Here is a 24,384-nt window from a genome sequence, read left to right as displayed (position 1 = left end):
CTAAGATAATGTTTTTATGAGAAACATCTGAAATAGCTTTGTCTTTCAAAGCAGTTCCCACCTGGAGGCTGGAGTTTAACCGATCTACTTGTAACTCCAAGGTTTTCCTTTCAAGCTCTTTGTTTTCCAATAATTGTTGTCAATGTTGTAGTTCCTTCTTCATAGTCTCTATTTGTTGAGTTTTTTAAAGCTATCTTCTCTCGTAATTGAGTAAGATCAATGTGGGAAGGAGGAAGAGTGGCTTTCAGTGCCTCTACTTAGGCCCTCAACTTGTTGTTATCCTTTTCTAAAGCAATGAGCAACTGATCTAGATGAAAACTTGAGGCAAAGAACTAAATAAAATAATAATGCAGTTAGAGGGAATGATAAGAAGTTAACAACATATAATTAAAAATACTTACAGCAGCAGCTTGATGACTATGACTGTCAACGCGGCTTGAGATACTGGCGCCCTTCAATAGTTCTTGGCTATATAGCCAAGATTCAGCCAACAGGCCTTGTAGCTGTATAGAACCCCAAGTAGGAGGATCTGAGGCTTGTCCTAGTTGAGAGGGCAAACCTAAAGCCTGCCTAAAAAGAGATGTGGGGATAGAAGGGGAAGAGGGTCGTGTAGAAGAAGAAGGAAGAGAGGGAAGGGAAGTAGTAGAAATTGGAACAACAGAGGAAGAGCCAAACGGGAAGAAAGATGGCAAAGCAAGGAGAGTTGAGTCGGTTGTTGAGGTATGGATAGCTGATAGCCCTGGACTGAGAGAAGATCTCTTGCAGGGTGCTCTTTTAGCTCGAGGTCCAGAAGCTATAGGAGGTAAGACCAAGGGAATAGGTTGAGAGGATGCAAAAGCAGTAGTAGTCAGCAGGGAAGCAGAAGCAGCTGAAACAAAATTAGAAGAGGAAGGAATAAGTAGACTCAGTCTCATCATATTAAGAGAAAGGTTGGGAATAAGGTGAGTAGGGGCATTATTTTCTTACCTCTCTCATAAGAAATAGCTGAAGGAATGATGGGGGTCTGCACGAAAGTACCAAAGTTATCACGAAAGGGAACCTCTTTAGTAAGCCTGGGTTTCTTGTGTATGACAACAAAAGGTTGTTCCTCTTTCGAGGAAGCAGGAGCTTCCACTGCTTGTTCTTCCTCAGATAACAAGCCAAGAGTAGAGATGGTAAGATTTGCTCGACGAGCCTGTAGCAATTTTTCTCCAAATTTATTCAAAAAAAGATTTGGTCATAGTGGTATTCTTGTACATAAAAGCAGGTAGAAGAGCATCAGCTGAAACATAAGAATCAGGTGTCAGTAGGAAGAATAGTTAGCAAATAGCTAATAAACATAGTCGAGAATGTCTGGACATACCAAAGGAGACCTCCAAGGGGGTTTCAATGGGTCTTAGTCCAAAAGGAAACATTAGATCCTCAACAATCAAGGTCGATAAACAAAATTTGGCCCCCTTTAGCTTGGATAAGGCAAAAGAGATAGAGGGATCAATAAGGAGGTGGGTAGTGCTAGGAACTAGAGGGAGATCGTATATCCAGTTGATAGGAAAAGGAGGGGGAGAAGGGAGACGCATAAAGAAAAATTTGTGACGTCATTCCTCTTGAGGAAGAATCCCACTAAACAAAATAGCTTTAGGACGAGACCAAAACTAAAAAATACTAATGTCTACCTGGTGGGGAACGAAGAAGTGATGAAAAAGGCGAGGAGATAAAGGAAAATCTAGTAGTTTGGATGCCCCAACAAAACCCACAAGGATAGAAAAAGATTGAGGAATAAGCCAATTAAGAGGAATATCAAAGTAGATACTAACATCAGCAAAAAAGGGATGAAGGGGGAATCGGAAACCTTGTAAAGCTTGATCCCAAAAGATAGATATACTTCCTGGAGGAGGGAGATGCGGACCATTATGAGAGGAAGGACGAACCATTTAGGAGGGAAAACCGTAGTTCATTTTCAATTCCACCTCCTCTGAATCGATAAGGCGAGAAGCACACGAAAGAAACCACGCTGGGGAAGAAGTGGCCATGGCTAAACAGTAGAAGGAAGGCGAACAAAGGAAGAAGAAGAGGAAGGGATAGGCTGGGAGCAAAAGATAGCGTCTTAAATCTTTTTTCCCTTCCTCTATGCCTTATACCAAAAACCCTTAAACAGAGATGGAAGAAGAACTGGAAAAAGGAGAAACCTAAAGACCAATGATAGTTCATGCAGAACTTAGGTACAAAAGAGGGTAGGAAAAGAAAAAGCATAAACCCAACAAAGAAGAACACACAGAATTATAACTGGCATAAAGAGGTGATATCATCGAGGAATGAGATCAAATTCAAAAAGAAGGTTAGATCCCAAGGAGAGGGTGATAAGCTCAGCAATCATTCTCGAAAAACGTGATAGGTTTTCCTCTCTTCTGCACCTGATTCTTAAAAGATTCAATGAGGTATGGGGGAAAATTGGTCAGGTATAAGGTCGATCGAGTGGCTTAAGACTACCTATCTGATTAAACAACATACCTGGACGATTATGTTAGATCGGACGAAATCTAGTTAAGTATAAAGTATCGGACGATATTTGCAAACATAATGGTAAATCGACCGATTATAATAGACCGGTCGAGATTGATGGTATTATAATGTACTGATTAAAAATTAGGACCTTATTTAAATATAGTTAATTAATAGCGATAAACCGGGCAATATTTGACATGTTAGGATAAGGTGAGCAAGAGAAAGCCAGTTACGAAAAGGGGATAAATTCAAGAAGGAGGCAGTAAATCACCAAAAAAAACAAGTTTGATAACAGGGGAAGAATAATTTTAAACATATAAATGTGAAAAGATAAAAGCATAAAATAAGCATATGAACCAAGTGGTCGGGTAAATTCATTAACACAAAAAAAAATTAACATCAGGAACAAATAAGAAGTTTAACTTCACAAAAATAAACCAGTTTCTGATAGGAACTGTCATAACAAGTCATAGTTAACTTTATAGTAAAGTAAAAGAGTTATTCTATAGATAATTGAGGAAACAGATTATCAGGTCTATTATCAATCAGCTTGCGTCGATCCAAGAAGTTGGGAGGGGGATTATGGGACAGGAAGCCTTTCTATCGTAATTGCTCAACGACTTCTTCAGCTTTGGCAGTATAAGCTGCCAAAATAGGTTTCACAATTGGCCTATTGAATTCAGTAAATCTAATTAGGGTTGTGGCTCACTCCTTGAAACGATCATCTTCACCAGCTTTATAAACAACTAGGGTTGTTTGAGAAGTCTTCAATTCGGTATCTTTAGTGGAGACATCTGCTTTAGCTGTGTTCAAGGAGACGTTCAAATAAGCTATTTCATCATCTTTCAAATGTAGAGTTTTAAGTTTGTCAGCTAATGCAAACTCATAATCAGACTTTAGTTTGTTTGTCTCAGATAATTCAGTGTTGAGGTCCGTAGCCGATTTAAATTGAGATTGAAGGCTCTCAAGCTGGGCTTCATACTGTTTCTTAGATTCTTCTAAAAGTTTGGTAGAGGACATCTCAGCAACCTATTGTTTAAGCTTCTCGTTCTCCGAATATAAGTTGTTTATTAGTCTAGCCAGACCCATATTGGCCATCAATTGCTAAGAACATAAGAATGGGTCATAAAATAGTCAGGGATAAACCATAAAGAAATAATAGTAAAAATACCTTGGTTTCCTCATGAGAAAATTGATCAATTATCTCGGAAGGGCTAAGCCCTCCAAAGAGTGGGCGAATTTCCTCCCGGACAGTAGTGAAAGAACCTCCCAGCAATATAGGGAGGACAAGAACAGAAGAAGAACTTATAGAAAGGGAAGAGGTTGGAATAGAAGGGGGAGCGAAAACCAAATAAGAAGAGGATGAAGTAGGTAAAGACCCAGATTCTGGAAGAGATAGGAGAAAAGTAAAAGAAGTACCATCGAGAGCAGTACTGCTGGAAGAAGGAGAGGAAGAGAAAATAAGGGAAGGATAAAGATCAACCAAAGTAGGCTTAGTAGGGGGAAGGGTAGTAGGAGCAAAACCTTCTGAAAGCAATTCCTCAGAAGGAAGAATGAGTCTCCTTTAGAAGGGGGAGCTCTGGTGAGTTTGCACCCCGGGCATTTGCTAGGGGCAACCTTAGCAGGGGATTTTTCTGAGATTACAGGGGATGTAAGCTCGATAATAGGAAGAGAAGCGGTAGGTAAAGGAGCAACAGCCACGGACGAAGAAGTAGCTGGCAAAGGGACAGCAGGAGTTCCTACCGAAAGGTCCTCAGGAACTTCAGGAACCACTTGAGAGCTGGAAGCTTCGACCAGAGGAACCGAAACTCCAATTGAAGATGGTGGATTAATTGCAGTAAGAAGTTGTTGCTCTTTACCATGAAGTTCGGCCTCTTATATAAGTAGTTCTTCATCAATCAGAGCAGCATAAAAATCAGCCACTACACAAAATGGAAGAAAATGTTTTAGTTAGTAAAAAGTAATAGGAGAAGAAACAAGAACTTTACCTAAGGAGCCGTGTATCTTAAATTTGACCGGGCTCAAACCAAACAGTACAGAAGGTCGCTCCGTAGCCATTTAGTGATAGAAAGGCGACGGCATAGCAATTTTTCACAATAAAGGGAAAAAGAAGGGTGAAGATGAAACTCCTTGATATCAGGTAAAGGAGGTAAAGAAGATCTCCAAGCATGGGACCAAGGAATAGGTCCCGGAAACTTTATAAAGAAGAAACGAGATTTCCAGACTTTAAGAGAAGAAGGCATATCATCAAAAAGGACCATCTTAGTCCGAGATTGGAAAAGAAAAACACCTGGCTCTGCCACCTTTGGATAGGAAAACATGAAAACATTTTGAGGAGTAGGAGGAATATCGAATGTACGAGACAACATGTATGCGCCACACAAATAACGAAAGGCATTAGGCATAAATTGTTGAAGAGGAATGTCGAAGTATTGGCTTACATCAATCAGAAAAGGAGGAATGGGAAACTTTAAGCCCCCTATCAACTGATCCCTAAAGAAAGTTACGCAGTTAGCAAGGAGATGGTGAGGATGCTCATCTGGTTTAGGAATTATGATGTCATATTCCCTAGAAATTTCATATTACCTACGAATAGCAAGCCTAGCATCCTTGTTGAAAGAGGATGAAATTTGAACATAATATGTTGATCGCATTGGAGGCATTTAGACTTATATAACTTAGAGCATATCATCAGTTAAATAAAAAACAAGTAACACTTAATAGGCAAAGCCCGAATGAGCACGTAATATTGCTCAAGTTGTGTAACTCAACTAAACATAAATGCATGTCTAGTCAGTCGGCTGATACCTCCTTCGACTAGACTTGAAGAGAATGCTAGTGATATAGGTTAGGTTTAATAGGTCCTCGGTGGGAAGGAGAAAAGAGATAGCAGGATTAAACAAGCATGGATATCGGCCGGGGTAATATGCTCGAGAAAATAGGTCAATATCGGTCGGGATAATACCTTAAAAAAATAGGTCAATATCGGTCGGGATAATACTTTAAGAAAGATTGGTCAATGTCGATCGAGTTTGCACTTTAAGATAGATGGTCAGGATTGTCTGAATTAGTACATCTGGATATAGACTAGTATGAGTCGGATGTATATGATCGCTTGGGTATATAAAGAAACAAAGTCGTACATAATTTATAGTATATTATTGGACGAATAGGACATAGGTTGAATAGTAATAATAATCCGCCCGAACATAACGTAGGTTCAATTCCGCCCGATACAAATCATAGTATAATATCGGGTTGTATATAACATAGCAAAAATAGGGCGGGCAGGCATAAGCGATAAATATACCTCGATATAATTTATAAGATAGGGCGGAACAAATATTTCGGGAATATTTATAAATAGCTTATGAAAATATCTGCAGCATGTGATTGTATAACAGGTTGATTAATTTGGTGGGAAGAATGTTTCTAGACTCTTCTGCAGGTATTAAGCGACAAAAAAGGTACATCTGGGGTATAAGAAAGATTCCTTAAAAATTATTTTATGCAAGTACATGGCTTATGTCATCTCATAACAAACTCTAACAAACCGAGGTCTACTTCATGACTATGGAGGTTAGATGAAGTGGTATAAAAAGAGGAATCCTCTTCATTGGCCAAGTATGCACACGCTCACAACACACATAGTCATCTATTGCAAATCCTAATTTAGAGTTATTGTTCATCTTCTTCCTTCTTCCCCACCGAGAGAAATCACTAACTTGAGCGTCGGAGGGCCTAGCTAGGGATTCCCTCCCCGATCTTAGATCGCTGACAATAGTATTGGCTGGTCTCTTGTGCGCAGGAGGTTGTTACAGCTCCAAATCCTGGTATTCTTCCGGGGATTCTTCCTTCCGCCCATGGGTCTTTGCACAAAGAGGTATTCTGTAATTTTCTTCTTCTGGATCCACTTTGATTTTCTCGGATTGGAAGTCTCCAAGTACTCTTTTTCATCAACATTGGGTTCTCTCCCCAACTTTCCGTTTTGTCAGTTTCTCAAAAAGGATCATCACCAATTTTACTTTTTAAAAAAATAAAAAAATATTAATAAAATGTATAAAAAATATTATTTCAGATTTTGGAAAATATTATATTTCACTATTATTGGCGGATGGTGAAAAAATCAAAATGACTTTTTCAAAAATGATTTTGGAGGGAAAAGATTAAAGGCGTAAGGATTTATTTTAAACACAAATGATAACTATTTTATTAATAATAATTGAATATTCAACATTAAATTCGAATCTAAAATCTTTCATTAAAATTATTTGTAAAAAATTTTCAGAATTATTTATTGTTAAATATTAATCAAATATCATATTTAATAAATAAATCAATCAATTATTGAATATGAAGTGAAGATACTTAAATTATTTTTTTAATACGTTAACGACTAAAGGTAAAATTCGAAATTTATTTAATTCCCATTAGTGACGTTGATTTAAACCAAACTCTAGTAATATAATTCTTGTTCTTATTCCTATTGACCAATTAATTAAACTCATTGCTATTCCGATTTACGAATCCGAATCAAATGCCCCTTACTGTTTAATTATTATTTGAGGAGAAATTTAAAAAACGTAAGCTTATAAAAACGGACGCAAAAAAAAAATAAAACAAAAATATTGTATGTCTGTCAATCTCAAGACCACCCCAGTAGATCATTGATCTGCTAGGAACACTCCTCTACAGCTTGGAATCCCAAGGGACCAGAACCGTTAATCATGCTCTAATCTCGAGATCTTACGTCATCAACCAGAGTGGTTGCCTGTCTCCTTTACACTCAAGGATACAATTGTACGAGCCTATAGAACAGATCCTGTTCAAGTAAGGTCGTGCTTGACTTTGCTTCTGCTGCAATAATAAAAGCTTTATCTACTTCAAAAATAACAGATGTGGGACTAATACTAAGCTTCCATCCAATTAAACTGGCACATGCCCCAATTAAAATCCAAGATTTCTTTTAGTATCAAATTAAAAATCACAAACTCAGTGATCAAACGAGGCGATAAACAAATGATAAAACGTCACCAAACTATTTTTTTTTTTGAAAATATATCCAAAAAAAATAGCAGACAAAAGATAAAAAATAGCAAATTTATATGTTTAAATAGGGTATAAAAATATTGGCCTTCTATTCATGTGCGCGCCTCTTAATTTAGTCGCATGATTAATAAAAAAATTTTATCGGACTGCTTAAATTATTCAATTTTAGAACTTGGAAAAAAAATGTAAAAAAAATAAATAAAATCACATATAGCTGATAGGTTAGAAAACAGGATTAGTTAGAAATTTAAATTAATAAATACTAATTGAATATTCGACATTAAATTCGAATCTAAAATCTTTCATTAAAATTATTTTTAAAATTTTTTCGGAATTATATATTGTTAAATATTAATCAAATATCATATTTAATAAATAAATCAATCAATTATTGAATATGAAGTGAAGATACTTAAATTATTTTTTTAATATGTTAACGACTAAGGGTAAAATTCGAAATTTATTTAATTCCCATTAGTGACGTCGATTTAAACCAAACTCTAGTAATATAATTCTTGTTCTTATTCCTATTGACCAATTAATTAAACTCATTGCTATTCCGATTTACGAATCCGAATCAAATGCCCCTTACTGTTTAATTATTATGTGAGGAGAAATTTAAAAAACGTAAGCTTTTAAAAACAGACGCAAAAAAAAAATAAAACAAAAATATTGTATGTCTGTCAGACAATCTCAAGACCACCCCAGTAGATCATTGATCTGCTAGGAACACTCCTCTAGAGCTTGGAATCCCAAGGGACCAGAACCGTTAATCATGCTCTAATCTCGAGATCTTATGTCATCAACCAGAGTGGTTGCCTGTCTCCTTTACACTCAAGGATACTGTTGTACGAGCCTATAGAACAGATCCTGTTCAAGTAAGGTCGTGCTTGACTTTGCTTCTGCTGCAATAATAAAAGCTTCATCTACTTCAAAAATAACGGATGTGGGACTAATACTAAGCTTCCATCCAATTAAACTGGCACATGCCCCAATTAAAATCCAAGATTTCTTTTAGTAACAAATTAAAAATCACAAACTCAGTGATCAAACGACGCGATAAACAAATGATAAAACGTCACCAAACTATTTTTTTTTGAAAATATATCTAAAAAAAAATAGCAGACTAAAGAATAAAAATAGCAAGTTTATATGTCTAAATAGGGTATAAAAATATTGGCCTTCTATTCATGTGCGCGCCTCTTAATTTAGTCGCATGATTAATAAAAAAAATTTATCGGACTGCTTAAATTATTAAATTTTAGAACATGGAAAAAAAAATGTAAAATAAATAAATAAAATCACATATAGCTGATAGGTTAGAAAACAGGATTAGTTAGAAATTTAAATTAATAAATACTAATTGAATATTCGACATTAAATACGAATCTAAAATCTTTCATTAAAATTATTTTTAAAATCTTTTCAGAATTATTTATTGTTAAATATTAATCAAATATCGTATTTAATAAATAAATCAATCAATTATTGAATATGAAGTGAAGATATTTAAATTATTTTTTTAATACGTTAACGACTAAGGGTAAAATTCGAAATTTATTTAATTCCCATTAGTGACGTCGATTTAAACCAAACTCTAGTAATATAATTCTTGTTCTTATTCCTATTGACCAATTACTTAAACTCATTGCTATTCCGATTTACGAATCCGAATCAAATGCCCCTTACTGTTTAATTATTATTTGAGGAGAAATTCAAAAAATGAAAGCTTATAAAAACGGAACGTAAAATAAAATAAAACAAAAATATTGTATGTATGTCAGACAATCTCAAGACCACCCCAGTAGATCATTGATCTGCTAGGAACATTCCTCTACAGTTTGGAATCCCAAGGGACCAGAACCGTTAATCATGCTCTGATCTCGAGATCTTACGTCATCAACCAGAGTGGTTGCCTGTCTCCTTTACACTCAAGGATACAGTTGTACGAGCCTATAGAACAGATCCTGTTCAAGTAAGGTCGTGCTTGACTTTGCTTCTGCTGCAATAATAAAAGCTTCATCTACTTCAAAAATAACGGATGTGGGACTAATACTAAGCTTCCATCCAATTAAACTGGCACGTGCCCCAATTAAAATCCAAGATTTCCTTTACTAACAAATTAAAAATCACAAACTCAGTGATCAAACGAGGCGATAAACAAATGATAAAACGTCACCAACCTATTTTGTTTTTTGAAAATATATCCAAAAAAAATAGCAGACAAATGAAAAAAAATAGCAAATTTATATGTTTAAATAGGGTATAAAAATATTGGCCTTCTATTCATGTGCGCGCCTCTTAATTTAGTCGCATGATTAATAAAAAAATTTTATCGGACAGCTTAAATTATTCAATTTTAGAACTTGGAAAAAAAATAAATAAAATCACATATAGCTGATAGGTTAGAAAACAGGATTAGTTAGAAATTTAAAATAATAAATACTAATTGAATATTCGACATTAAATTCGAATCTAAAATCTTTCATTAAAATTATTTTTAAATTTTTTTCAGAATTATTTATTGTTAAATATTAATCAAATATCGTATTTAATAAATAAATCAATCAATTATTGAATATGAAGTAAAGATACTTAAATTATTTTTTTAATATGTTAACGACTAAGGGTAAAATTCGAAATTTATTTAATTCCCATTAGTGACGTCGATTTAAACCAAACTCTAGTAATATAATTCTTGTTCTTATTCCTATTGACCAATTAATTAAACTCATTGCTATTCCGATTTACGAATCCGAATCAAATGCCCTTACTGTTTAATTATTATGTGAGGAGAAATTTAAAAAACGTAAGCTTATAAAAACGGACGCAAAAAAAAAATAAAACAAAAATATTGTATGTCTGTCAGACAATCTCAAGACCACCCCAGTAGATCATTGATCTGCTAGGAACACTCCTCTACAGCTTGGAATCCCAAGGGACCAGAACCGTTAATCATGCTCTGATCTCGAGATCTTATGTCATCAACCAGAGTGGTTGCCTGTCTCCTTTACACTCAAGGATACTGTTGTACGAGCCTATAGAACAGATCCTGTTCAAGTAAGGTCGTGCTTGACTTTGCTTATGCTGCAATAATAAAAGCTTCATCTACTTCAAAAATAACGGATGTGGGACTAATACTAAGCTTCCATCCAATTAAACTGGCACATGCCCCAATTAAAATCCAAGATTTCTTTTAGTAACAAATTAAAAATCACAAACTCAGTGATCAAACGACGCGATAAACAAATGATAAAACGTCACCAAACTATTTTTTTTTGAAAATATATCTAAAAAAAAAATAGCAGACTAAAGAATAAAAATAGCAAGTTTATATGTTTAAATAGGGTATAAAAATATTGGCCTTCTATTCATGTGCGCGCCTCTTAATTTAGTCGCATGATTAATAAAAAAAATTTATCGGACTGCTTAAATTATTAAATTTTAGAACATGGAAAAAAAAATGTAAAATAAATAAATATAATCACATATAGCTGATAGGTTAGAAAACAGGATTAGTAAGAAATTTAAATTAATAAATACTAATTGAATATTCGACATTAAATACGAATCTAAAATCTTTCATTAAAATTATTTTTAAAATCTTTTCAGAATTATTTATTGTTAAATATTAATCAAATATCGTATTTAATAAATAAATCAATCAATAATTGAATATGAAGTGAAGATATTTAAATTATTTTTTTTAATACGTTAACGACTAAGGGTAAAATTTGAAATTTATTTAATTCCCATTAGTGACGTCGATTTAAACCAAACTCTAGTAATATAATTCTTGTTCTTATTCCTATTGACCAATTAATTAAACTCATTGCTATTCCGATTTACGAATCCGAATCAAATGCCCCTTACTGTTTAATTATTATTTGAGGAGAAATTCAAAAAACGTAAGCTTTTAAAAACGGAACGCAAAAAAAAATAAAACAAAAATATTGTATGTCTGTCAGACAATCTCAAGACCACCCCAGTAGATCATTGATCTGCTAGGAACACTCCTCTACAGCTTGGAATCCCAAGGGACCAGAACCGTTAATCATGCTCTGATCTCGAGATCTTACGTCATCAACCAGAGTGGTTGCCTGTCTCCTTTACACTCAAGGATACAGTTGTACGAGCCTATAGAACAGATCCTGTTCAAGTAAGGTCGTGCTTGACTTTGCTTCTGCTGCAATAATAATAGCTTCACCTACATCAAAAATAACGGATGTGGGACTAATACTAAGATTCCATCCAGTTAAACTGGCACATGCCCCAATTAAAATCCAAGATTTCTTTTACTAACAAATTAAAAATCACATACTCAGTGATCAAACGAGGCGATAAACAATTGATAAAACGTCACCAAACTATTTTTTTTTGAAAATTTTTGAAAATATATCCAAAAAAAAATAGCAGAAAAAAGAATAAAAATAGCAAATTTATATGATTAAATAGGGTATAAAAATAATGGCCTTCTATTCATGTGCGCGCCTCTTAATTTAGTCGCATGATTAATAAAAATTTTTTATCGGACTGCGTAAATTATTCAATTTTAGAACTTGAAAAAAAAATTTAAAAACAATAAATAAAATCACATATAGCTGATAGGTTAGAAAACAGGATTAGTTAGAAATTTAAATTAATAAATACTAATTGAATATTCGACATTAAATTCGAATCTAAAATCTTTCATTAAAATTATTTTTAAAATTTTTTCAGAATTATTTATTGTTAAATATTAATCAAATATCGTATTTAATAAATAAATCAATCAATTATTGAATATGAAGTGAAGATACTTAAATTATTTTTTTAATACGTTAACGACTAAGGGTAAAATTCAAAATTTATTTAATTCCCATTAGTGATGTCGATTTAAACCAAACTCTAGTAATATAAATCTTGTTCTTATTCCTATTGACCAATTAATTAAACTCATTGCTATTCCGATTTATGAATCCGAATCAAATGCCCCTTACTGTTTAATTATTATTCGAGGAGAAATTTAAAAAACGTAAGATTATAAAAACGGACGTAAAAAAAAATAAAACAAAAATATTGTATGTCTGTCAGACAATCTCAAGACCACCCCAGTAGAACATTGATCTGCTAGGAACACTCCTCTACAGCTTGGAATCCCAAGGGACCAGAACCGTTAATCATGCTCTGATCTCGAGATCTTACGTCATCAACCAGAGTGGTTGCCTGTCTCCTTTACACTCAAGGATACAGTTGTACGAGCCTATAGAACAGATCCTGTTCAAGTAAGGTCGTGCTTGACTTTGCTTCTGCTGCAATAATAAAAGCTTCATCTACATCAAAAATAACGGATGTGGGACTAATACTAAGCTTCCATCCAGTTAAACTGGCACATGCCCCAATTAAAATCCAAGATTTCTTTTACTAACAAATTAAAAATCACATACTCAGTGATCAAACGAGGCGATAAACAATTGATAAAACGTCACCAAACTATTTTTTTTTGAAAATTTTTGAAAATATATCCAAAAAAAAATAGCAGACAAAAGAATAAAAATAGCAAATTTATATGATTAAATAGGGTATAAAAATTTTGGCCTTCTATTCATGTGCGCGCCTCTTAATTTAGTCGCATGATTAATAAAAAAATTTTATCGGACTGCGTAAATTATTCAATTTTAGAACTTGAAAAAAAAATGTAAAAACAATAAATAAAATCACATATAGCTGATAGGTTAGAAAACAGGATTAGTTAGAAATTTAAATTAATAAATACTAATTGAATATTCGACATTAAATTCGAATCTAAAATCTTTCATTAAAATTATTTTTAAAATTTTTTCAGAATTATTTATTGTTAAATATTAATCAAATATCGTATTTAATAAATAAATCAATCAATTATTGAATATGAAGTGAAGATACTTAAATTATTTTTTTAATACGTTAACGACTAAGGGTAAAATTCAAAATTTATTTAATTCCCATTAGTGATGTCGATTTAAACCAAACTCTAGTAATATAAATCTTGTTCTTATTCCTATTGACCAATTAATTAAACTCATTGCTATTCCGATTTATGAATCCGAATCAAATGCCCCTTACTGTTTAATTATTATTTGAGGAGAAATTTAAAAAACGTAAGGTTATAAAAACGGACGTAAAAAAAAATAAAACAAAAATATTGTGTGTCTGTCAGACAATCTCATGACCACCCCAGTAGATCATTGATCTGCTAGGAACACTCCTCTACAGCTTGGAATCCCAAGGGACCAGAACCGTTAATCATGCTCTGATCTCGAGATCTTACGTCATCAACCAGAGTGGTTGCCTGTCTCCTTTACACTCAGGGATACAGTTGTACGATCCTATAGAACAGATCCTGTTCAAGTAAGGTCGTGCTTGACTTTGCTTCTGCTGCAATAATAAAAGCTTCATCTACTTCAAAAATAACGGATGTGGGACTAATACTAAGCTTCCATCCAATTAAACTGGCACATGGCCCAATTAAAATACAAGATTTCTTTTACTAACAAATTAAATATCACAAACTCAGTGATCAAACGAGGCGATAAACAAATGATAAAACGTCACCAAACTATTTTTTTTTGAAAATATATCCAAAAAAAATGACATACAAATGACTAAAAATAGCAAATTTATATGTTTAAATAGGGTATAAAAATATTGGCTTTCTATTCATGTGCGCGCCTCTTAATTTAGTCGCATGATTAATAAAAAAATTTTATCGGACTGCTTAAATTATTCAATTTTAGAACTTGGAAAAAAAAATGTAAAAAAAATAAATAAAATCACATATAGCTGATAGGTTAGAAAACAGGATTAGTTAGAAATTTAAATTAATAAATACTAATTGAATATTCGACATTAAATTCGAATCTAAAATCTTTCATTAAAATTATTTGTTAAAAATTTTCAGAATTATTTATTGTTAAATATTAATCAAATATCGTATTTAATAAATAAATCAATCAATTATTGAATATGAAGTGAAGATACTTAAATTATTTTTTTAATACGTTAACGACTAAGGGTAAAATTCGAAATTTATTTAATTCCCATTAGTGACGTCGATTTATACCAAACTCTAGTAATATAATTCTTGTTCTTATTCCTATTAACCAATTAATTAAACTCATTGCTATTCCGATTTACGAATCCGAATCAAATGCCCCTTACTGTTTAATTATTATTTGAGGAGAAATTTAAAAAATGTAAGCTTATAAAAACGGACGCAAAAAAAAATAAAACAAAAATATTGTATGCTGTTAATCATCACTACAAAAAAAATCAGCATTAGAGACGGAATTTTCCGTCTCTATTCCGTCGCTAAACTAGATTAGCGACTGATTAGCGACTGAATAACTGCGTCGACACGAGTTTTGTCGCTGACCGTATTTAGAGACGGATTTTTAAATTCCGTCGCTAATTAGAGACGGAATATATATTCCGTCTCTAAAATATAGCGACGAGAATTTAATAATCAGTCGCTAACCATAGAATCCGATCTCTAGTTTCTGTCTCTAATTAGAGACGGAATATTAAAATTCCGTCTCTAATTAGAGACGGAAGTTTAATGGTCCGTCTCTAATTAGAGACGGAATATTAAAATTCCGTCTCTAATTAGAGACGGATGTTTAATATTCCGTCTCTAATTAGAGACGGATTTGTTATGTTCCGTCGCAAGTTATCGTCATTTCAGACAAATTCAGGTCACTCAGCGACGGAAAATTATAATTCCGTCGTAAGGTATCGTTATAACAGTAAATTCCAAAGTGAAATTAGAGACGGAATATTAAATTTCCGTCTCTAATTAGAGACGGAATTTTAATATTCCGTCTCTAATACCTGGAAATTTTAGCAGCACAATTTGATTTCTACAATTATCCTTGTTTACATTTCATATCAATCTAGACCATCACATACAATGGTTTCCAAATAACACAATACATACACAATTAGACAATGACAATACAAAATAATATATGAATGCAAATATCAAACCAAGTATCCAATCCAAGCACACTACATTCTTACAACATCTCCAATAATAATAATACAAACACAAAACTAAAACTAAATATCCAATTAAAAAACAAAGATAATTATCCAAACATCTCTAACCATAAACACCTGATTGTATAGTACTACAACATCTGAAATTAAAAAACATAATACAACACCTTCTAGCAAAGAAAATCCAATCCTAAGCTAGCGAGTAGTAATCAATCCTGCAAAAATGTTAATACGATAGATTAATAATAAAACAAAGAATAAACTAGTACACAATTATGTGTAACATATTAAATTTAATATTATGAATTTATTTTACATACTTGAGTGCTAGTTTGGATATACGATGATGGTGTTGTATAGATATCAATGTTCCTGAAAAGATATAATACAATGTTAGACATAGTTTCATTAGTGAACAAAAAAAAATTAAAAAGTTAAACATCAAGATACCTATGGCAATCTACGGATCAGGGGGATTATTAGGGTCTTGAGTCTCCTGAGAGGCAAAACGATGTGGCGTTGCACTCATTTGATCCAAGAAGGCTTGCATATCTCGCCCAATTTTCTCAAGATCCAATCGGGATTGTCGCTCTGCTCGAAAATCTGCCTCCAAGTTTGAGAGACGAGTCTTCAAATCTGCGTTTTCTTGCTCTAAGACGTCTACTCTAGCAGATGATTCGGATGCACTCGATGATGTGCTGGAACGACCCCTGGCCCTAGGAGTCATCGCCTGATCATATACAACTCTCGCCTGGGCCCCAAGACCATAGAGGGTAGAGGTCTTTTTCCTTCCACCAACCACATCATAATAAATTTCATTTATCTGGTCAGTAGATAAAATCTGCTCCTCACCTCCCTCTAAACTAGGCTGAGACGCCTGTGCCACCCTAGCCGCAATTTCCTCCTATTTGCATAAAAAAAATATTATCAGATATTTACTGAAATGATAGATAATCATTGTTAATAGTTAAATATATTCAAGTATAGATTCTTACGTCTAATGCCGACGATCGACGATCTATAAAGTTGCCATCTTTTGACTTGTGTGTCTTCGTAAATATCTCCCAACAAGTAGGAGGTCGCTGTAGATCATGTTCCTGAATATTAAAAGATGTAAATATTTCCAGTGGTATGTTCTAGGTACAAAACTCTTATAGAATTTTAAAATTACTAACTCACCAAGTCTAAGGCATGCTCGACGATCGATCGGGATCCAGCGGTATGTTTTGTCGCTCCGGTACTAGGGCCAGCCAACTCACTCCTTCTATTGGCTCGAGCTATCATTGCATTTTCCTGCCATCTGTCTGCAGCCCAAATGGCTCTCCATGCATCCCAAATGTTCTCAGGTACATAGGATGGTTTTATTCCCTTTTGTCTTGCTTTGTATAACATGTCTTTGTATAGTTTGGCACAAGCTGCGTTCCAGGTAGCATAAAATTCTGCCTCGTGCTCTGTCTCCCAAGTATATCTTTCTTCAATAATATGTTCACAAATTATTATAAAAATATAATAAAATCATGATAATTAAAATGACTTACCAAAAACTCATCGTAATAAAATTGCTTCATATCCGGGTCTACCCGCTTCCATGTAGTACCAGCGGGACTAAATCGCTCTTTAAATTTTGAGGTGATGTATGCAGCTACTCTATGACCATCTGGGGTAAAACTGCATTTAACAAATAAAATTAAATAAATATGTTAACAAAATAAATGCAGTGAATAAGACTAATAACACTAATACTTACCAACCCCCGATAATCCGTAGAACAATCTGGCCACCAGCGTCAGACATGTCTATATCTGTAGAATTACATTATAACACATACGCATGCACACTATTTTTTTATCAAAAAAATAATAATGACTAATAGAGTAAGACAAGTGATATAACCATGAATATTTAGATCTAAAATTTAACTTAACAATGCTTAACATGAAGATATAACAATTTTAATCGTTAACATTTTGTAGATCCTCCTCACTAGACTCTGTTAGTTCAATAAGTTCCTCGCTGCTGGATATTTCTTCATCATCTATTTCCTCATAAGGTACATTAACATCTACAAGTAATTGAGATGTTGATTGAATCTGAGAATCTACTGAATATATCTCCACTGTATCATCTTGAAATGCATCATGGTTTTGGTTCATGATAGAGTTGGGCATTTCTATGGTAGAGCGTGGCTTTGTTCGGCAAACTGCTAACCATTCACTAGCTCTTCTCCTCTTCGTGGGATATTCAAGATAGAAAACCTGCCCCGCTTGTACCGCAAAAATGAAAGGTTCATACTTGTTGAAGCTTTTGTTTGCATTTACCTCAACTAAATTGTAGTTTGGATGTATTCTGGTACCTGTTCTTGGAGTCGGATCATACCAAGAACATTTAAATAACACACATCTTTTGATGGGTAAAGCGGATATTCAACTTCTATGATTTCTTCAAGTCTCCCATAATAATCAAACTCAGAATTATTGTTGTTGATAGATCCTTTCACACAAACACCGGAATTGAAAGTTAGTCTGCGTGAATCCCGTTGTGTTACGTGAAATTTAAAACCATTAACATAGTAGCTAGAGTACACTATTATCTTACGGAGAGGTCCAGATGCAAGATTGATTATCCTGGAATCTTGCACATTAGATATTCTTCGATCGGACACCTATAACAATAGTAGAATATAAAATAAACCTCTGATAATTTAATATGGATGTAAGAAATTAAAATTATGCTCTAACTTACATAGATTTGAAACCATAATGCAAATTCCGTCTCCAACTTTTCAGCTATCTCACTTGCACGAATTGATGGATTTTGTACTTGTAGTTGTTGTTCATACAAGCTGAAAAATAAGGTAATTTTAAGAAAAATACACTATCGGGAAACAACTTATTTTTTGATAAATGTTTGATTCAAGAAGTCAACTTACTTTATGTAGGGTTTGACTTCATCACAGTTTAAGAGTATGTATGTCCTCGCAGCATGATATTCTTGTGGAGTTAACCATCTAGAAACAGATGCTCCCATTGGCTTGCCAGGAAACTTGAAAATAGAAAGCATAGATGGGTCTATAGGTCGTGCATCATCTGAATTTCTAGGACACTTGCGATGTCTGGTTTTTACATTATCAGAAAAATAATAGGAGCAGAATGAGGATGCTTCTTCAACCAGATAAGCATTACAGATTGACCCCTCAACTCTAGCTTTGTTACGAACATTATTCTTTAATTTCCTTAAAAACCGTTCGAATGGATACATCCATCTATACTGGACAGGACCAGCTATTCGTGCCTCGTACGCTAAATGTACTGGTAGATGTTCCATTGAATCAAAAAAACTGGGTGGAAAAATACGTTCAAGCTTACATAGTATAAGAGGAATGTCTGTTTCTAGTCGAAGCATATCATCCATCATAATACACCTCGCAGTCAAATCTCTAAAATATAGACTCAATTCTGTGAGTGCTTGCCAAACATTTTGAGGAAGTAAGTCATGAAAAGCTATTGGAATAAGTCTTTGCATGAATACATGACAGTCATGACTCTTCATTCCAAACATCTTTAACCTGTTCATATCCACGCATCGAGCCATATTCGAGGCATACCCATCTGGAAATTTAATTTCTTTCAACCAATTACATAAAACTTGTTTACCGTCTTTGTCCAATGTATAACAAGCCTTTGGGAATTTATTGGTTGTTTCATCCTGATGCAACTCTGGTCTGCTAACTAGTTCTTTTAATTCCTCACGTGATTTTGCAGTGTCTTTAGTTTTTCCATGCACATTCATCACAGTGTTAAAAATATTATCAAAGAAATTTTTCTCAACGTGCATTACATCTAAATTATGTCGAATAAGTAGATACTTCCAATATGGTAGCTCCCAAAAAATACTCCTTTTCTTCCAACCGCACTTGCACTGCCTAACAATGTATTTATTTATCTCATCAGAATTAGTCTCAGCTACTGGTAGAAAACCATAGTTGTCTATTTGGTCAAGGATTTCTTCACCTGACTTGACTGTTGGAGGAAGTTTTCTGACTACAACATTCCTAATGAAATTTTTCTTATTCCGCCTGAAAGGGTGATCAACTGGTAAAAATTTACGATGATTATCAAACCAAGATATCTTCCCACTGCAGGGTAATGAAAATGCATCAGACTCTGTCATGCAGTATGGGCATGCTAATTTACCAGCCGTGCTCCATCCCGACAACATTGAGTATGCTGGAAAATCACTAATTGTCCATAATAATGCAGCATGCAATCTAAAATTAGTTTTGCTTGCAACATCATAAGTCAGTGACCCTACATTCCATAATTCATTCAACTCGGCAATCAGAGGTTGCAAGAAAATATCAATCTTTTCTTTTGGATTAGTTGGCCCTGGAATAAGGACAGTAAGGAACATAAATTCATCTTTCATACACATCCAGGGCGGTAAGTTGTAAGGTGTTATTATAACTGGCCAAGATGAATATTGCTGTCCAGACTGACCAAATGGTTGAAATCCATCTGCAGAAAGTCCAAGTCTCACATTACGTGGTTCCATTGCAAATGAGGAAAATGTTATATCAAGATGTTTCCAAGCAGGCGAATCACAAGGATGACACATTATACCTTCTTCGTGCACATGCTCATGATGCCACCTCATGTAGCTTGCTGTTGCAGTAGATGCGTACAAGCGTTGGAGTCTAGCAGTTAACGGGAAATAATACATAACTTTCCATGCAATCTTTTTATTTTTCTTCCCTGGTATTCGACTACTATGCTTATAACGAGGGTGAGTACATATTCTGCATTCAATCAGTTCACTGTCTTCTTTCCAAAATATCATGCAGTTATTAATGCAACAATCAATCTTCTCTACCGGCAAACCTAAACCTCTCACCAATTTTTTTGTAGTATAGAAGCTATCAGGCATTATGTTATCAGTAGGAAGTAACTCAGACATCAATTGACAGATGTCATCGTAACATCTTTCTGAAAAATGATGCTCTGCCTTTATGTTCAATAATCTTGCAGTAGCTGATAATTGGGAATGACCAGATGGAATCCCTCCCCACACTTCTCTTTCACTAGCCTTTAACATGTCATACATTTGCTGAACTTCAAGTGTTGGTACATCATCTATATTTGAATGATCAACAGCGTTTATAGCGTCATAAACCATTGATTGCATTGCATTCTCATTAGATGATGATTCCCCTACATGAGTTGTGTCTGATGAAGAAGCAACCGAAGTTCCAATACGGTGAGACAAATAAGGCTCTCCATGACAATACCAGTTGTAGTAATTTGGAACAAATCCTTTTTTACATAGATGTACTTTGACAGTATCCTCATCATGGAAAGCTTTATTTCTACATTTGGAATGATTACATGGACAACGTAACGTGACACCATCCATACATTCTGGATGACTCTTCGCAAAGTTCACAAACTCTTCAACTCCAGCAAAATATTCATCTCGGATAAATCCATTTTCTAATCGATTGTACATCCAATCTTTGTTCAAGTACATTGTATCCTAATAAACATAAGATTGATTACTTAGTAAGTATATAAGTAATATAATAGAGGTACTACACATATGATTCAATATATTCAAAAACCATACCATGAATACAAAATATTAAGTATATAATTAAGAAGTTGATATTTAAATTAAAAAAAATAAAATAAAAACACATTTAGATAATTTTAAATCAATTTCATAGGTGTTATCAAAATATCATATCATAATAGGTGGCAGTCGTATGGTGTTTTATTTTTTGGTCTCTAAATCATCATCAATCCTTTCTCTTTCTTGTTTTCTTAGTTATTCAAATTTCTTCATATTTCCTCTTGGTCCTTACCTTTTGATTTTTATCCATGGATTATTAGATTTGTTTGTATGCCTAGTTTTAATCTATCTTTAATATATTAGTTTGGCTTTAACTACTGGAAGCTTTAGAAGTTACTACAATATGAAATATAAATCCTTCCATTGACTTTCTATATTCATATCCCTATACCAAGGCCATTTTGATCATCTTTGGTTAGGTTAAGGCTATATCTATGTCTCAGTCAATGATATTCTCATATGTATTTTGATTATCTTTTTTTAAATTTCAGTCTAACTTTACAAGAATGAAAATCAAATACAATCATGTTCTAATTTTCAAACAACTGAATATCTATAAATGAATGACTGCACAAGCAATAGACAATTACATGTATTTAACCATTTTTATTGAGGGATAACTTCTCCATTAGTCAAAATCATGACAAATCACTATCGATGATAAGGTGGAACTATTTTAGGATATTTGTGCATGGTTGATGAGAACTAATTATAAACCTACAAATGGACTTCTCTACTAAAATGCACAGGTTTCTTTCATTTTGGTTGACAATCAGAAGGGCAGCCAAATTCAAAGCAACAAACAACCTTCTCAAAAGAAACATGAATTTCACAATTAGATTTTTTCTATAAAACAGAAGTTATACATGAGTTTGCAAGCAGCAGAATCAACAAAATGAAGCATGTATTTGAGGGAATGTATTCATATATTTGTACCAGAGACCGAATTAAAAGTTTGGCACTCATACAACTTGATGCAATACGAACAAATTGTGCCACCAAAACAACTCAACTCTCAACAAATGGGGAAGCAAATAATATTATTAACTCAAGATGTACAAGGGATCCAGCCCCTTTATGTTTTGAGGAGAAACAAGAAAGGAAAAGAGAGATTGAGGAGAAAAATGAAATCACCAGCGACGTGATGCTGCTTTGTGAAAGGGATGCTGCTGAGCTTCGATGACAGGACGGGGAAGTCGTGGCGCTTCCACTATTCCTACTGGAACAGCAGCCAGAGATTCGATGACTGGACGGGGAAGTCAAGAAAGGAACAGAGATTGAGGAGAAAAGAGAAATTACCAGCGATGGAGCACACTCTGCAAGGAAGAAGCTCGTTGGCAAGGATGACGAACAGACTGCGTTGAGCCGAGTCGGAGTCTGGCAGCGACAACTGTTCGAGCGTCGGAGGAGAGGACGCCGGAGGAGAGGACACCGGGGGAGACGGAAAGAAATGCAGGAGACGGAGCTCGAGTCGGAATCCAGTGCCGACAACTATTCGAGCGCCGGAGGAGAGGAAATGCAGGAAATGGAGAGGCCGAAGTGAAGAACCCGTGCCCTAAATCCCAATCATAGCGACGGAATTAATAATTCCGTCGCTAGTTAGAGACGGAATTAATAGTTCCGTCTCTAATTCGCCTAGGTGGGGCTTAATTCCCTGTTTGAATAGCGAAGGAATAAATATTTCATCCCTAATTAGAGACGGAAACAAAATATCCGTCTCTATTTAGAGACGGAATCAAAATATCCGTCACTAATTTTTACAGATTCACTCATTTAAAATTTTAAAACAGCGAAATTAGAGACGGAAGTATATTTCCGTCTCTAATTAGAGACGGAAGTATATTTCCGTCTCTAATTAGAGACGGAATTATATTTCCGTCTCTAAGTCCGTCGCTAAATGATAATTTTCTTGTTGTGCATGCTCTGATCACGAGATCTTACGTCATCAACCAAAGTGGTTGCCTGTCTCCTTTACACTCAAGAATATAGTTGTACGAGCCTATAGAACAGATCCTGTTCAAGTAAGTTCGTGCTTGACTTTGCTTCTGCTGCAATATTAAAAGCTTCATCTACTTCAAAAATAACGGATGTGGGAATAATACTAAGCTTCCATCCAATTAAACTGGCACATGCCCCAATTAAAATCCAAGATTTCTTTTACTAACAAATTACAAATCACAAACTCAGTGATCAAACGAGGCGATAAACAAATGATAAAACGTCACCAAACTTTTTTTTTTTGAAACTATATCAAAAAAAAATAGCTGACAAAAGAATAAAAATAGCAAATTTATATGTTTAAATAGGGTATAAAAATATTGACCTTCTATTGCACGCCTCTTAATTTAGTCGCATGATTAATAAAAAATTGGAATCCCAAGCATCAACCAAAGTGGTTGCCTGTCTCCTTTACACTCAAGAATATAGTTGTACGAGCCTATAGAACAGATCCTGTTCAAGTAAGTTCGTGCTTGACTTTGCTTCTGCTGCAATATTAAAAGCTTCATCTACTTCAAAAATAACGGATGTGGGAATAATACTAAGCTTCCATCCAATTAAACTGGCACATGCCCCAATTAAAATCCAAGATTTCTTTTACTAACAAATTACAAATCACAAACTCAGTGATCAAACGAGGCGATAAACAAATGATAAAACGTCACCAAACTTTTTTTTTTGAAACTATATCAAAAAAAAATAGCTGACAAAAGAATAAAAATAGCAAATTTATATGTTTAAATAGGGTATAAAAATATTGACCTTCTATTGCACGCCTCTTAATTTAGTCGCATGATTAATAAAAAATTGGAATCCCAAGGGACCCGAACCATTAATCATGCTCTGATTTAGAGATATTATGTCATCAACCAGAGTGGTTGCCTGTCTCCTTTACACTCAAGGATACTGTTGTACGAGCCTATAGAACAGATCCTGTTCAAATAAGGTCATATTTGACTTTGCTTCTGCTGCAATAATAAAGCTTCAACTACTTTAAAAATAACGGATGTGGGACCAATATTAAGCATTCATGCAATTAAACTGGCGCATGTCCCAATTAAAATCCAGGATATTTTTTACTAACAAATTAAAAATCACAAACGAGGTGATAAACAACTGATAAAACGTCACCAATCTTTTTTTTTTAAATGTATTAAGAAAAAAAATAGCTGACAAAAGAATAAAAATAACAAATTTATTTTGGCCGATCCTGCT

At 34.1% G+C, this 24,384-nt stretch overlaps 7 non-coding genes and 2 pseudogenes across 7 annotated transcripts; all 9 read right to left on the bottom strand.

Annotated features, from left to right (window-relative positions):
* Positions 1-7,110: 7,110 nt before the first annotated feature.
* On the bottom strand, positions 7,111-7,321 carry LOC122022178. Its single transcript, XR_006122903.1, has one exon. It is a non-coding gene; the product is annotated as a small nucleolar RNA U3 (small nucleolar RNA).
* Positions 7,322-8,207: 886 nt separating this feature from the next.
* LOC122022177 lies at positions 8,208-8,418 on the bottom strand. The gene has a single exon (XR_006122902.1). It is a non-coding gene; the product is annotated as a small nucleolar RNA U3 (small nucleolar RNA).
* An 886-nt stretch (positions 8,419-9,304) lies between these two features.
* On the bottom strand, positions 9,305-9,515 carry LOC122022172. The gene has a single exon (XR_006122898.1). It is a non-coding gene; the product is annotated as a small nucleolar RNA U3 (small nucleolar RNA).
* Positions 9,516-10,389: 874 nt separating this feature from the next.
* LOC122022171 lies at positions 10,390-10,600 on the bottom strand. The gene has a single exon (XR_006122897.1). It is a non-coding gene; the product is annotated as a small nucleolar RNA U3 (small nucleolar RNA).
* An 888-nt stretch (positions 10,601-11,488) lies between these two features.
* Positions 11,489-11,699, bottom strand: LOC122022169. The gene has a single exon (XR_006122895.1). It is a non-coding gene; the product is annotated as a small nucleolar RNA U3 (small nucleolar RNA).
* Positions 11,700-12,593: 894 nt separating this feature from the next.
* Positions 12,594-12,804, bottom strand: LOC122022170. The gene has a single exon (XR_006122896.1). It is a non-coding gene; the product is annotated as a small nucleolar RNA U3 (small nucleolar RNA).
* Positions 12,805-13,698: 894 nt separating this feature from the next.
* Positions 13,699-13,909, bottom strand: LOC122022176. Its single transcript, XR_006122901.1, has one exon. It is a non-coding gene; the product is annotated as a small nucleolar RNA U3 (small nucleolar RNA).
* A 9,182-nt stretch (positions 13,910-23,091) lies between these two features.
* On the bottom strand, positions 23,092-23,202 carry LOC122022189 (annotated as a pseudogene).
* An 807-nt stretch (positions 23,203-24,009) lies between these two features.
* On the bottom strand, positions 24,010-24,120 carry LOC122022186 (annotated as a pseudogene).
* Between the last annotated feature and the right edge of the window lie 264 nt (positions 24,121-24,384).

Source organism: Zingiber officinale, chromosome 9A, assembly GCF_018446385.1.
Source record: "Zingiber officinale cultivar Zhangliang chromosome 9A, Zo_v1.1, whole genome shotgun sequence".
Taxonomy (NCBI): Eukaryota; Viridiplantae; Streptophyta; class Magnoliopsida; order Zingiberales; family Zingiberaceae; genus Zingiber; species Zingiber officinale.
Note: the sequence above shows the minus strand (reverse complement) of the source record. Positions and strands in the feature narration are given on the sequence as shown.